The sequence below is a fragment of the Anomaloglossus baeobatrachus genome, chromosome 3 (assembly GCF_048569485.1).
Source record: "Anomaloglossus baeobatrachus isolate aAnoBae1 chromosome 3, aAnoBae1.hap1, whole genome shotgun sequence".
Taxonomy (NCBI): domain Eukaryota; kingdom Metazoa; phylum Chordata; class Amphibia; order Anura; family Aromobatidae; genus Anomaloglossus; species Anomaloglossus baeobatrachus.
The window spans coordinates 455914166-455926933 of record NC_134355.1 but is presented as its reverse complement, the minus strand read 5'-3'; the positions used below and the strand labels follow the sequence as shown (position 1 = coordinate 455926933).

The 12768-nt window shown below is 46.4% G+C and overlaps 1 pseudogene; it reads left to right on the top strand.

The window, feature by feature from the left end:
- LOC142297273 (putative cation-transporting ATPase 13A4) overlaps positions 1-12768 on the top strand; it is a 332303-nt pseudogene that overhangs the window by 171992 nt on the left and 147543 nt on the right.

Here is a 12768-nt window from a genome sequence, read left to right as displayed (position 1 = left end):
TGTTTATACTAGCTGATAATCAGCTAGTATAAACAGATAAGTTTTAACCAGTTACTGATATCCGGTTTGATCAGGACGGTTTGTTGGTTGTTTGGTTAATAAGAAATTTCACAAATTCACAAGATTCCAGGAAATGCAGTTTCCTGCAAAATTATCTTAGTCATTTTAAGCTATTTCCCCTTTTTTTAAATAAATAGAAAATGTTGAGTTCATGTCATGCTAATATGACAGAAGAGGAAGTTTTCAATGAATGTACTGTATGTTTAATGAATGTGTATGCTTTGCTGTACAGATGGGTTGTTGACATCTTTAGAGTCTTTCCAATGCTATCTAACAACAAATATGCGACACTAAGTGAGAGCAGCAGGTTCTTGTGCAGGTTCATCTTATTAGGAATATTTGGACACACAAAATTGCAAAAAGTGCAGTTCTGATCACTTGCCCCAGATGTTCAGACATTCTGCAACACATATTGGGTTAACCTCATCATATATCTTGGAAATTGATGCAACTCACTACACAGTTAGGGTAATGACACACGGTGAGAAAAACGGATCGGGTATAATGCGATAAAAAAATCGCTTTCCACTCGGACCAATGTAATTCCATTCTTTCGGCCCTAATCAGACTGAGAAAACAATCGGAGCATGCTGTAGGTCGAATCCAATTTGTTTTCTCTTTCACCCATACAAGTCTATGGGTGCAAAAGAAACATCACACTGCACTCGTATTACAGTGGAGTACAGTGCAATAATCGCATCAGCTGGCAAAGGAGAAGATAGGGAGATTAGTCCCTCCTTCTCCTCCCCGACTGTGCTGTGCTCGCAGGATCGCATCACAGTAGCTTGTAACTCGGCTTACACTCCAGCAGAGTGGGAGCCGAATGTCATGAGATGCACTCACAGTAGTGCTCATGTGGCCCCAGACTTAAGGGGCTGATTTATCATAATAGAATTTTTTTGTGCAGATTTTCCACTTTTTACATCATCCCCTACTGGAGTAAGAAGTATAACTTTTTTGTAACTTTTTAACAAATTGCAAATCATAAATCTAGGTTAGATCTTATTTGCATACCTAGTCATTGCTGCTTCATCACCCACATTTCTAAAGATTCACATTTTCTCATACTGTGGTCTTGTGCAAAAATGTACAGCTTTTTAACACTAGAAAAGTGTTATTAATAAAATGTGGCCTTGATAAAACCCCCCTTATTGTTTCAGAATCCTCTACTACCCACTTAACTGCTGCTGGTGAATAATAATTCCATGAGCAAGCTTTCATATGCATGCCATAGCATTTTTCTCTTGAAAGAGGCTCTTGTCAATATAGAATATTGTTGCACACAGAGGCGTACTTGGTCTTCTACAATATTACCAAGTGGTATGTGTAACTTACCAATGGCCACAATATTAATCACCCTTGGTGTCCCTTCTGGTTCCCCAATACAATGTAATGCATGTGTCACACCACTATGTTGACTTTGCACCAAGCCTGCTAATCATAAGAGCTAGTAGGAAGAAGCTCACCGCACACCGTGGATGCTGAATCATGGGCATGTGAATTGCTCAATTCTAATCCACATGAATGTAAGAATCCAAAGTTTTCTCTCGACAGTGATCTAGTTTTGATGCCTATAAACCCACTATAGACACTTTCAGTAGTGGACAAAGGTTAATTTGGACTTACTGAGTTGCCAGCAGCTAAGCAGGCCTATACGCAGCTCCTTTCTTTCAAAGCCAGTTTTCTTTTGCAGCAATTTGTGCACAGTTAATTGTGATCTTAGATTAGATGAGCTAGCTTTTGGTATCTTGTTTATCTAAAAGCTTTAGGCACCTGTGACCCTGTGGGTAGGTCACTGGTTGTCCTTTCTTGGATCACTTTTGGTAGATACTAACTACTGAAAACTGTAAACATCCTATTGCTCATTGCAACAATATTCAAGCCCTTTTCTTTAGGAGCAAATATCATTTTCCAATGACAGTAGTCACATAATAGCCAGCTAATTGTAAGAACATTGCTTCTATGTTGTGCTCCATAATCTATACACAGACAGTAGGTATCTTTTAAATGTTAATTAATAATCTCAGAATTCATTTGTTGATTTCAACAACTTTATTTTTTCCAGAGAAGATGTGGAGAATGAACTTCAGTTCCTAGGCTTTTTGATCATGGAAAATAAACTCAAGTCTGAAACAAGACCAATTCTTCTTGAACTTAAGTCTGCAAACATAAGAACAATCATGGTCACAGGTATGGATGAAATTTATTCACTTCGTGGAACAGTTCAAATGAGATACTGCATTTTCTTAAAACTGTTGTCTACATCAAGCAGGTATGGCAGACACCACATCGCGAGCACTAGTGATATCCTAATGTAGAAGTGAGCCATGCTGGAAACTCCCTTAAGTGTCTCCCTATTAATGTTCAGGAAAAAGCCCTAAATAATAGCAATTTACTGATAAACAATAGTATAAAAGAGCTGTAAGATTTGCACAATTGTGTGTGAGTGTGTACAGTATATATATATATATATATATATATATATATATATATATATAATACTAGAAGGTGGCCCGATTCTAACGCATCGGGTATTCTAGAATTTATTGTGTAATTAATGTATGATTTTTCTAATATATATATATATAGATGTTGTTGTGTGTAGTTGTCAAGTGTTTGTGTAGGGCGCTGTACATGTTCTGGGTGTTGTCTGGGTGGGGGGTGAGAGCGGTGTTGTTTGTGTGTTTCGTTGTGTGTTGCGTTGTTTGTGGAGCGCTGTGTGTCTGTAGTGTTGTGCTGTGTGTGTTGCGCAGTTTATGTGCGTGTGGGTGTGGGGTGCGTGTGTGTGTTTTGGGGGGAGGTATGTTTTGTGCAATGTGTGTGTGTTGCGCGGTATGTGCGTATATTTGTGTGTGCCGCGGTGTTTGTGTGTTGTGTGTGTGCGGCGTTGTCTGTGTGTCTGGGTGTCTGTGTAGGGGGGTGTTTGTGGTTGCCAGTGTGTGTGGTGTGTTGTGCGGTGCGTGTGTGGCGGTGTGTGTGTGTTTTGGGGGGAGGTGTGCACCCCATCGTGCTCCATTCCCCATGCTGTGCACCCCCATCGTGCTCCATCCCCCATGCTGCGCACCCCCCATCGTGTTTCATCCCCCCCATTCTGAGCACCCCCCATCGTGTTTCATCTTCCCCATTCTGGGCACCCCCCATCATGCTCCATTCCCCCATGCTGCACCCCCCATCGTGCTCCATCCCCCATGCTGCGCACCCCCCATCGTGTTTCATCCCCCCATTCTGGGCACCCCCCATCATGGTCCACCCCCCATGCTGCATCACCCATCGTGCTGCATCCCCCATGCTTCACTCCCCATTGTGCTCCATCCCCGATGCTGCAAACCCCTCAGAGAGGAGTATAATAGGAGGAGTATAATGAGAGGAGTTGTCCTGGGGGGAGGTGTACAGGTGCCCAACGTGTGCGGGGGCGTGGCCTAGCGACATAGTGGGGGGCGTGGCCTAGTGGCATAGTGTAGGCGTGGCCTAGCGGCATAGTGGGGGGGCATGGCCTAGTGGCATAGTGTGAGGGGGCATGGCCTAGCACCATAGTGTGAGGGGGCGTGGCCTAGTGCCATATTGTGAGGGGGCGTGGCCTAGCGCCAGTGTGAGGGGCGTGGTCTAGCGCCATAGTGTGAGGGGCATGGCCTAGTGCCAAAGTGTGAAGGGCGTGGCCTAGCGCCATAGTGTGAGGGGCGTGGTCTAGCGCCGTAGTTTGCGGGGGCGTGGCCTAGCGCCATAGTGTGAGGGGGCGTAGCTTAGTGGGGTCGTGAGGGGCGTGGCCTAGCTGCATAGTGTGAGGGGGTGTGGCCTAGCACCATAGTGTGAGGGGCGTAGCCTAGCGGCATAGTGTCAGGGGGCATGGCCTAGCGGCACAGTGTCAGGGGGCGTGGCCTAGCGGCAAAGTATGAGGGGACGTGGCCTAGCTGCATAGTGTGAGGGGGCGTGGCCTAGCACCAGTGTAAGGGAGTGTGGCCTAGCTGCATAGTCTGAGGGGGCGTGGCCTAGTGACATATTGTGAGGGGGCATGGCCTAGCGGCATAATGTGAGGGGGCATGGCCTAGCTGCGTAGTGAACGGGCGTGTCCTAGTGGCATATTGTCAGGGGGCGTGGCCTAGCAACATAAAATGAGGGGGCGTGGTCTAGCGACACCACGTGAGGGGTGTGGCCTAGCGGGCCCGTGTGAGGGGCGTGGCCTAGTGGCATAGTGCGGAGGCGTGTCCTAGCGGCATAGTGTGACGGGCGTGGCCTAGCGGCATAGTGTGAGGGGGCGTGGCCTAGCGGTACCGCGTGAGGGGCGTAGCCTAGCGACACCGCATGAGGGGGTGTGGCCTAGCGGCACCACATGAGGGGCGTGGCCTAGCAGCACAGTGTGAGGGGCGTGGCCTAGTGGCACCGCGTGCGGGGGCGTGGCCTGGCCAAACGGCCAATCCATGCGGGGGGCGGGGCCAGGCCGAGCCCAGCGGCCAATCCGTGGGGGGGGCCAGGCCGAGCCCAGCGGCCAATCCGACGGTTGTCACTGTAAGGACACAATTTTGGAGCAAGGCAGACAGACAGACAGACTGAAAAAGGCAATTATATATATATATATATATATATATATATATATATAATGTGTGTGTGTGTGTGAGACGCCCCTGGACTATCAGGTCGTCACAGATTATTGCACAATCTGCCCTCCCGTGCAGTCTCCTCCTCCTTCTTGGTTTAGGGTCCCAAACTAAATGGTGTTGCCTACATCTGCTAATCAAAATCCTAGGTACACTCTGCACCGCACCCACCAAACATACCAGTGGACAGCTTGAGTGGAATAGAGTCGCCCACCGGGGGGTTGGAGAGGGGAGGTCAGGAGTATCAGGAGGAGAGAGTTGTAAATTGGAAGTGAAGGAGAGAGGAGGTCAGGAGCCGGGCTCCTAGGAAGCTATCTAGGTGGCAGACAGTGGTCTGGGCCTAGAGGAGCTGGAATTCCAGTCACAGGGGATCATGGCAACAGGCACGGATCTGTCGAGGAGGACAGCCAGTGGCCTTGCACCATCACCGGGCTGGGACCAGGGCACGACGGGGTACGTGGACCCTCGGTCAGGGAGTAGCTTCAGGCAACCTGACAATTTACCCGATGAGAATGGAGCCTTCAAGATCCGCTCTCCACCCGCTCCAAAATCGGGGTACTAGCGCAATGAGGGGGATAGGACTTTCCCACTTTATAGTCCAGAAAATCCCAAAATCCCAAAATCCCTGAGAGCAAGCTCCCACACTTAGCCATAGTGGAGAGCGGGACCTGGCAAGTTCCACACTACCAGGACCAACAGAGAAGTAAACTTAGTGCCAGGAGGCAGGTCATGGATCACCAGGCAGCACCATTGGGGACGGGACCCGAACTAAGCTCCCCTCCGCTGCAGCGGTATCCAGGACTTTGGTTTATCCAGTTGTCGGTGTCAGCTTAATGGACTGAGTGAGTACGCAAGTGACCCCTCTATACCCAACGGCACTTCCCCACCATCACCGAGCGCTGGGGTATCCCCCCTACCCATGGAGGGTCACAACACCTGGCTGCCCCATTCCATCATCCCCGGATACTCTCAACCGCAGCGGTGGTACTCCTAATTACCACATACCACAGGTGGTGTCCCGAACTTTAACACATCCCCCTGTAATTACCCCCCCCCTTCATTTGAGTGGCCGCATGACCCCCGGATCCGGAGACCCCTCGAGCCACCACGGATCCGGATCCGAGCAGCTCGGCTGCTGGCATGGGGGCGGCATATATATATATATATATATATATATATATATATAGCCTAAATGAGAACATTCCATTAGAAAAGTAAGCTTTTAGTCAACGCTGAACTCAAGACCAGTTTACAAAATTTTGACAAGACTAAGTTTAAAATAATTTTTTCGAAAACCCATAACATGAAGTTAAGGTTAGCAATATACCGTACCTTTCATTACAAAATCTTCCATTTTGCTTAAATTAGTTACTGATAACACAAATACACCCCAACATAAAAAATGACTACACCTAGTATATGGTATTACCGCCATGGTTTTTAAGGACAGCCCCAAGTCACAACATTTCAAAGGGGGTGTACTTAGTTATACTGAGCACTGTATATACAGTGCCTACAAGTAGTATTCAACCCCCTCCAGATTTAGCAGGTTTGATAAGATGCAAATAAGTTAGAGCCTGCAAACTTCAAACAAGAGCAGGATTTATTAACAGATGCATAAATCTTACAAACCAACAAGTTATGTTGCTCAGTTAAATTTTAATAAATTTTCAACATAAAAGTGTGGGTCAATTATTATTCAACCCCTAGGTTTAATATTTTGTGGAATAACCCTTGTTTGCAATTACAGCTAATAATCGTCTTTTATAAGACCTGATCAGGCTGGCACAGGTCTCTGGAGTTATCTTGGCCCACTCCTCCATGCAGATCTTCTCCAAGTTATCTAGGTTCTTTGGGTGTCTCATGTGGACTTTAATCTTGAGCTCCTTCCACAAGTTTTCAATTGGGTTAAGGTCAGGAGACTGACTAGGCCACTGCAACACCTTGATTTTTTCCCTCTTGAACCAGGCCTTGGTTTTCTTGGCTGTGTGCTTTGGGTCATTGTCTTGTTGGAAGATGAAATGACGACCCATCTTAAGATCCTTGATGGAGGAGCGGAGTTTCTTGGCCAAAATCTCCAGGTAGGCTGTGCTATCCATCTTCCCATGGATACGGACCAGATGGCCAGGCCCCTTGGCTGAGAAACAGCCCCACAGCATGATGCTGCCACCACCATGCTTGACTGTAGGGATGGTATTCTTGGGGTCATATGCAGTGCCATCCAGTCTCCAAACGTCACGTGTGTGGTTGGCACCAAAGATCTCGATCTTGGTCTCATCAGACCAGAGAACCTTGAACCAGTCTGTCTCAGAGTCCTCCAAGTGATCATGAGCAAACTGTAGACGAGCCTTGACATGATGTTTTGAAAGTAAAGGTACCTTACGGGCTCGTCTGGAACGGAGACCATTGCGGTGGAGTACGTTACTTATGGTATTGACTGAAACCAATGTCCCCACTGCCATGAGATCTTCCCGGAGCTCCTTCCTTGTTGTCCTTGGGTTAGCCTTGACTCGGGTGGAAACTTTCAAAGGCTGTCCAGGCCGTGGAAGGCTAACAGTAGTTCCATAAGCCTTCCACTTCCGGATGATGCTCCCAACAGTGGAGACAGGTAGGCCCAACTCCTTGGAAAGGGTTTTGTACCCCTTGCCAGCCTTGTGACCCTCCACGATCTTGTCTCTGATGGCCTTGGAATGCTCCTTTGTCTTTCCCATGTTGACCAAATATGAGTGCTGTTCACAAGTTTGGGGAGGGTCTTAATTAGTCAGAAAAGGCTGGAAAAAGAGATAATTAATCCAAACATGTGAAGCTCATTGTTCTTTGTGCCTGAAATACTTCTTAATACTTTAGGGGAACCAAACAGAATTCTAGTGGTTTGAGGGGTTGAATAATAAATGACCCTCTGAATAAACTTTTCACAATTGAAAAAAAAAAAGAAATAACATTCTTTTTTGCTGCAGTGCATTTCACACTTCTAGGCTGATCTACAGTCCAAATGTCACAATGCCAAGTTAATTCCGAATGTGTAAACCTGCTAAATCTGCAGGGGGTTGAATACTACTTGTAGGCACTGTATATATATATATATAAAAAAATATGTGTGTGTGTGTGTGTGTGTAGGCAGTCACCAGGTTACAAACTAGATGTGTTCAGTAGGTTTGTTCGTAACTTGAATATGCATGAAAATTGAAACGGGGAAAAACTATATTCACCTGACCTCTCCGGCCGTCCTGCTGCTCGATGAATGTTATCTGGTACTCTTCTTTCCACTGTCTCTTGTTTCTACCCTACAGACCAGGACTTCCAACCATATCCAGGCCCCAGATGTTACTGTCTGGTATAAGATGGTAATGTTAACGTCACAACTTTATGATGTTCTGTGACCTCTGGGGACTGTACATGGGCAAAAATCCTAGAGATTTGGTGTGCGGTAGCGAAAAGAAGAGAAAGCAGCAGTGACGCACCTTATGATGCACAGTGAGCTCCAACCTGGATATGGCCAGAAGTTCTGGCCTGTAGTAAAGAGGTTGGAGATGGGGCCTATGACAGCAGAAAGATAAGGATCAAACTGTAGACAGAGAGGTCAGGTGCAAAGTACTATTTATTTCTTTGTTATTCCAACATTCAATTTTCGAAACTAGGGGCCATAAGTAAGACAGATGTTTGTAAGTCTGGGACTTCCTGTGTGTGTGTATATATACAGTATATATATATATATATATATACATATATATATATATATAATCTCCTTACTATTTATTACTCCAAGGTACTTAAGATGTGTAAAGGTGTATGCATAATACAAACAAGTATAATATTCATGAACAATAGAAGTCACCAACTGGTACAGGAGAAGAGAGGACTCTCCCTGCGAAGGCTAATAGTCTACAGGCGATGGGTGAGGATACAGTAGGCAAGAGTTAGGGGTACTTTGCACGTTGCGACATCGCTAGCATCGGCTAGCGATGCCGAGCGCGATAGTACCCGCCCCCGTCGCACATCCGATATCTTGTGATAGCTGCCGTAGCGAACATTATCGCTACGGCAGCTTCACACGCACTCACTTGCCCTGCGACGTCGCTCTGGCCGGCGACCCACCTCCTTCCTAAGGGGGTGGGTCGTGCGGCGTCACAACGACGTCACACGGAAGGTGGCCAATAGAAGTGGAGGGGCGGAGATGAGCGGGACGTAGACATCCCGCCCACCTTCTTCCTTCTGCATAGCCAGTGGAGGCAGTTAAGGAGATGTTCCTCGCTCCTGCGGCTTCACACACACAGCGATGTGTGCTGCCGCAAGAATGAGGAACAACATCACATCTCCTATTGGTGCGACATTATGAAAATGACCGACGCTACACAGATCACCGATTTTCGATGCTTTAGCACCTTTTCCCCTGAAGAAGATAAAGAAAATCGTCATTGAAACGTACGTTGGGCTGGTCTTAGGGTTGCTTTGAGACTTTATTTGGCTACTTCTCAGAGTTATTCATCTCTGGCTTCATGCCCTCCTCCCCATTCAGTGGGATGTTTCCCCCATAAATCCTTCTGGGCAAATTGCAATATCTACCAGCAATATTGGCTTTAACACTTTAACATTGAATTGAATATGTGTTGTTTTGGTCTTTTTGCCCTAATACAGTTATTACACCTTCCATGTCTATGTTTACATATATATGCATGTGGTTTGGGACAAGGGGGGGGGGGAAATAGGGCATTGCTATTCACAATTCTGGTCTCTGTTCTTAAGTGTTTTTAACCTTGTAATGAATTGTCACTTGTCTGAATAAAACCTGTCACATACTTTTTGCACTTTAAAAGCTTGTCGCTCCTTCTTCCTCTAATATGTACATAAGCTTGTGCAGCAGGTGGGCCATTATATTTAATTGGACCCCCCACATTAATTGTATGGTTTTGTGGAGTCTTTCTCTAATGGTAGAAATCTTGTATGCAATTGTGGGAAGAGGAGATAGGATGGAAGTTGAGAAGGAGATGTTTGAGCAATGGGAAGCCAGTAAAGGGTTTGACAGAGAGGAAAGGCCAGGAAATAGCAAATAGGCAGGTGGATTAGTTGGGTAGCAGAGTCTAGGATAGATTAGAGGGGTGCAAGAGTGTTAGAAGGGCAATTGAACGAATGTTTTGCAGAATCTTGGATAAGGAATCTAATGACCTGGGAAATCTGGGAATTACATAAAAATATTATTATTATTATTTCTTATTATAGCGCCATTTATTCCATGGAGTTTTACAAGTGAAAGCGGGTATACATACAACAATCATTAACAGTACAAAACAGACTGGTATAGGAGGAGAGAGGACCATGCCCGCGAGGGCTCACAGTCTACAGGGAATGGGTGATGGTACAATAGGTGAGGACAGAGCTGGTTGCGCAGTGGTGTACTGGATTGAGGGTTATTGTAGGTTGTAGGCTTGTTGGAAGAGATGGGTCTTGAGGTTCCTCTTGAAGCTTTCCACAGTAGGGGAGAGCCTGATATGCTAAGGTAGAGCGTTCCAGACTATGGGGGAGGCACGGGAGAAATATTGTACGTGATTGTGGGAAGAGGAAATAAGAGAGGAGTAGAGAAGGAAATCTTGTGAGGATCTGAGGTTGCGTGCAGGTAGGTACCGGGAGACTAGGTCACAGATGTAGGAAGGAGAAATGGAGTCGTTGGGCAATGGGAAGCCAGTGAAGGGATTGGCAGAGTGGTGAGGCTGGTGAATAGCAAGGGGAGAGGTGGATTAAGCGGGCCGCAGAGTTTAGGATAGATTGGAGGGGTGCAAGAGTGTTGGAAGGGAGGCCAGACAGCAGGAGGTTGCAGTAGTAAAGGCGGGAGATGATGAGGGCATGCACTCATGTTTTTGCTGATTCTTGGTTAAGGAAAGCACGGATGCAGGAAATATTTTTGAGCTGTAATCTGCATGAGGTGAAGAGGGCTTGGATGTGTGGCTTGAAGGATAGAGCAGAGTCGAGGGTTACACCAAGGCAATGAGCTTGTGAGACTGGGAAGAGTGAGCAACCATTAAGATTGATGGAAAGGCTTGTTGGAGAAGATGAGTAAGGAGGATGAAAGACAATGAACTCTATTTTCTCCATGTTAAGCTTTAGGAATCGCGCAGAGAAGAAGGATGAAATAGCAGACAGACATTGTGGGATTTTGGTTAGTAGAGAAGTAATGTCAGGTCCAGAGAGGTAGATCTGTGTGTCATCGGCATAGAGATGATACTGAAAGCCGTGGGACTCTGAGCTGTCCAAGGCCGAAGGTGTAGATGGAGAACAGCAGGGGTCCAAGAACTGAGCCTTGGGGGACACCGACAGATAGGGGGCGAGATGAGGAAGTGGTGTGAGAAAGGGAGACGCTGAAAGTTCGGTCGGTTAGGTATGAGGAGATCCAAGATAGGGCAAAGTCTGTGATGCCCAGAGATGAGAGAATCTGTAGTAGGAGGGAATGGTCTACTGTGTCGAAGGCAGAGGACAGGTCCAGGAGGAGGAGGATAGAGTAGTGTCGCTTGGCTTTGGCGGTTAGTAGATCATTGGTGACTTTGGTTAGGGCAGTTTCAGCAGAGTGATGTGGTCGGAAGCCAGATTGTAGCTGGTCAAAGAGGTAGCAGGAGGAGAGGTATGAGGACAGTTCAAGATGGAAATGCTGTTCCAGTAGTTTTGAGGCATAGGGAAGAAGGGATATGGGGCGATAGTTTGACACAGAGGATGGTTCAAGGGAGGGCTTTTTGAGGGTGGGTGTAATGGAGGCATGTTTAAAGCATGATGGGAATACACCACTTGTTAGTGATAGGTTGAAGAGATGGGTTAGGGCGAGGATGAGAACTGCAGTGATGTTGGGAATGAGGTGCGATGGGAGCGGGTCCAGTGCACAGGTGGTTAGATGTGATCTTGAGAATAGAGTGAAAAGATTGTTTTCTGTCATGGTGGAGAAGCTGGATTTGGAGGAAGAGGCTGAGTAGCTATGATGAGGGGCCGTGGTGATTGTGGGCCAAAGCTTGCTCTGATGTTGTCAATCTTCTGCTTGAAGAAAGAGGCGAAGTCTTCAGCTGAGATGAGAGGAGAGGGAGGTGGTGCTGGAGGACGGAGGAGAGAATTGAAAGTGTTGAATAGCTGTTTAGGGTTGTGAGAGAGAGGATATGAGGGATGAGAAGTAGGTTTGTTTTGCAACAGTAAGGGGCACTTTGCACACTACGACATCGCAGGTGCGATGTTGGTGGGGTCAAATTGAAAGTGACGCACTTCCGGCATCGCAGGCGACATCGTAGTGTGTAAAGCCTAGATGATACGATTAACGAGCGCAAAAGCGTCGTAATCGTATCATTGGTGTAGCGTCGGCGTAATCCATAATTACGCGACGGTCCGATGTTGTTCCTCGCTCCTGTGGCAGCACACACCGCTGTGTGTGAAGTCGCAGGAGCGAGGAACATCTACCGCTGTCACCGCGGCTCCCGTAGGATATGCGGAAGGAAGAAGGTGGGCGGGATGTTTACATCCCGCTCATCTCCGCCCCTCCGCTCCTATTTGCCGCCTGCCGTGTGACGTCGCAGTGATGCCACACGACCCGCCCCCTTAATAAGGACACCAAATTATTGGCCTAATCACAATAGTGCTAACTCTAGAAACCAGAAAAACCAATGAAATAACAAGAGTAAATAGCAAGAATAAAATCAAATAATTTTATTGAGAACATTATTTTTAAAACTTTTTTTAAAAAATATATTATATGAATATATAGAACAATACAGGGGATGTCTGCCAAAAAACAACCAATCCAATCACTGCTTCACTTTGCGTATGTGTGTAACACAGATGAACCACTGATATTCACTTATAAATGTGCAAAAAAAGGGGAATTAAATAACATGCTCCACGCAAGAAAATCTCCCATAATGTATTGCACTATCCCAGAGAAGGTTATTGCACAGCCCAAGGAAACATGAACAACAGTGGTTTAAATAATCTCAGAATGACAATAGATAAATTAATATTGCACTCTCCCATCAATACAGCAAAAAATCACAAACCAGTACATATTATACAGCTTATTTCAGATGTAACTTCCTTATGGACAGAAATCATAAGGATTATAGTTCACTTGCCCACATAAACAAAGATAAGAATG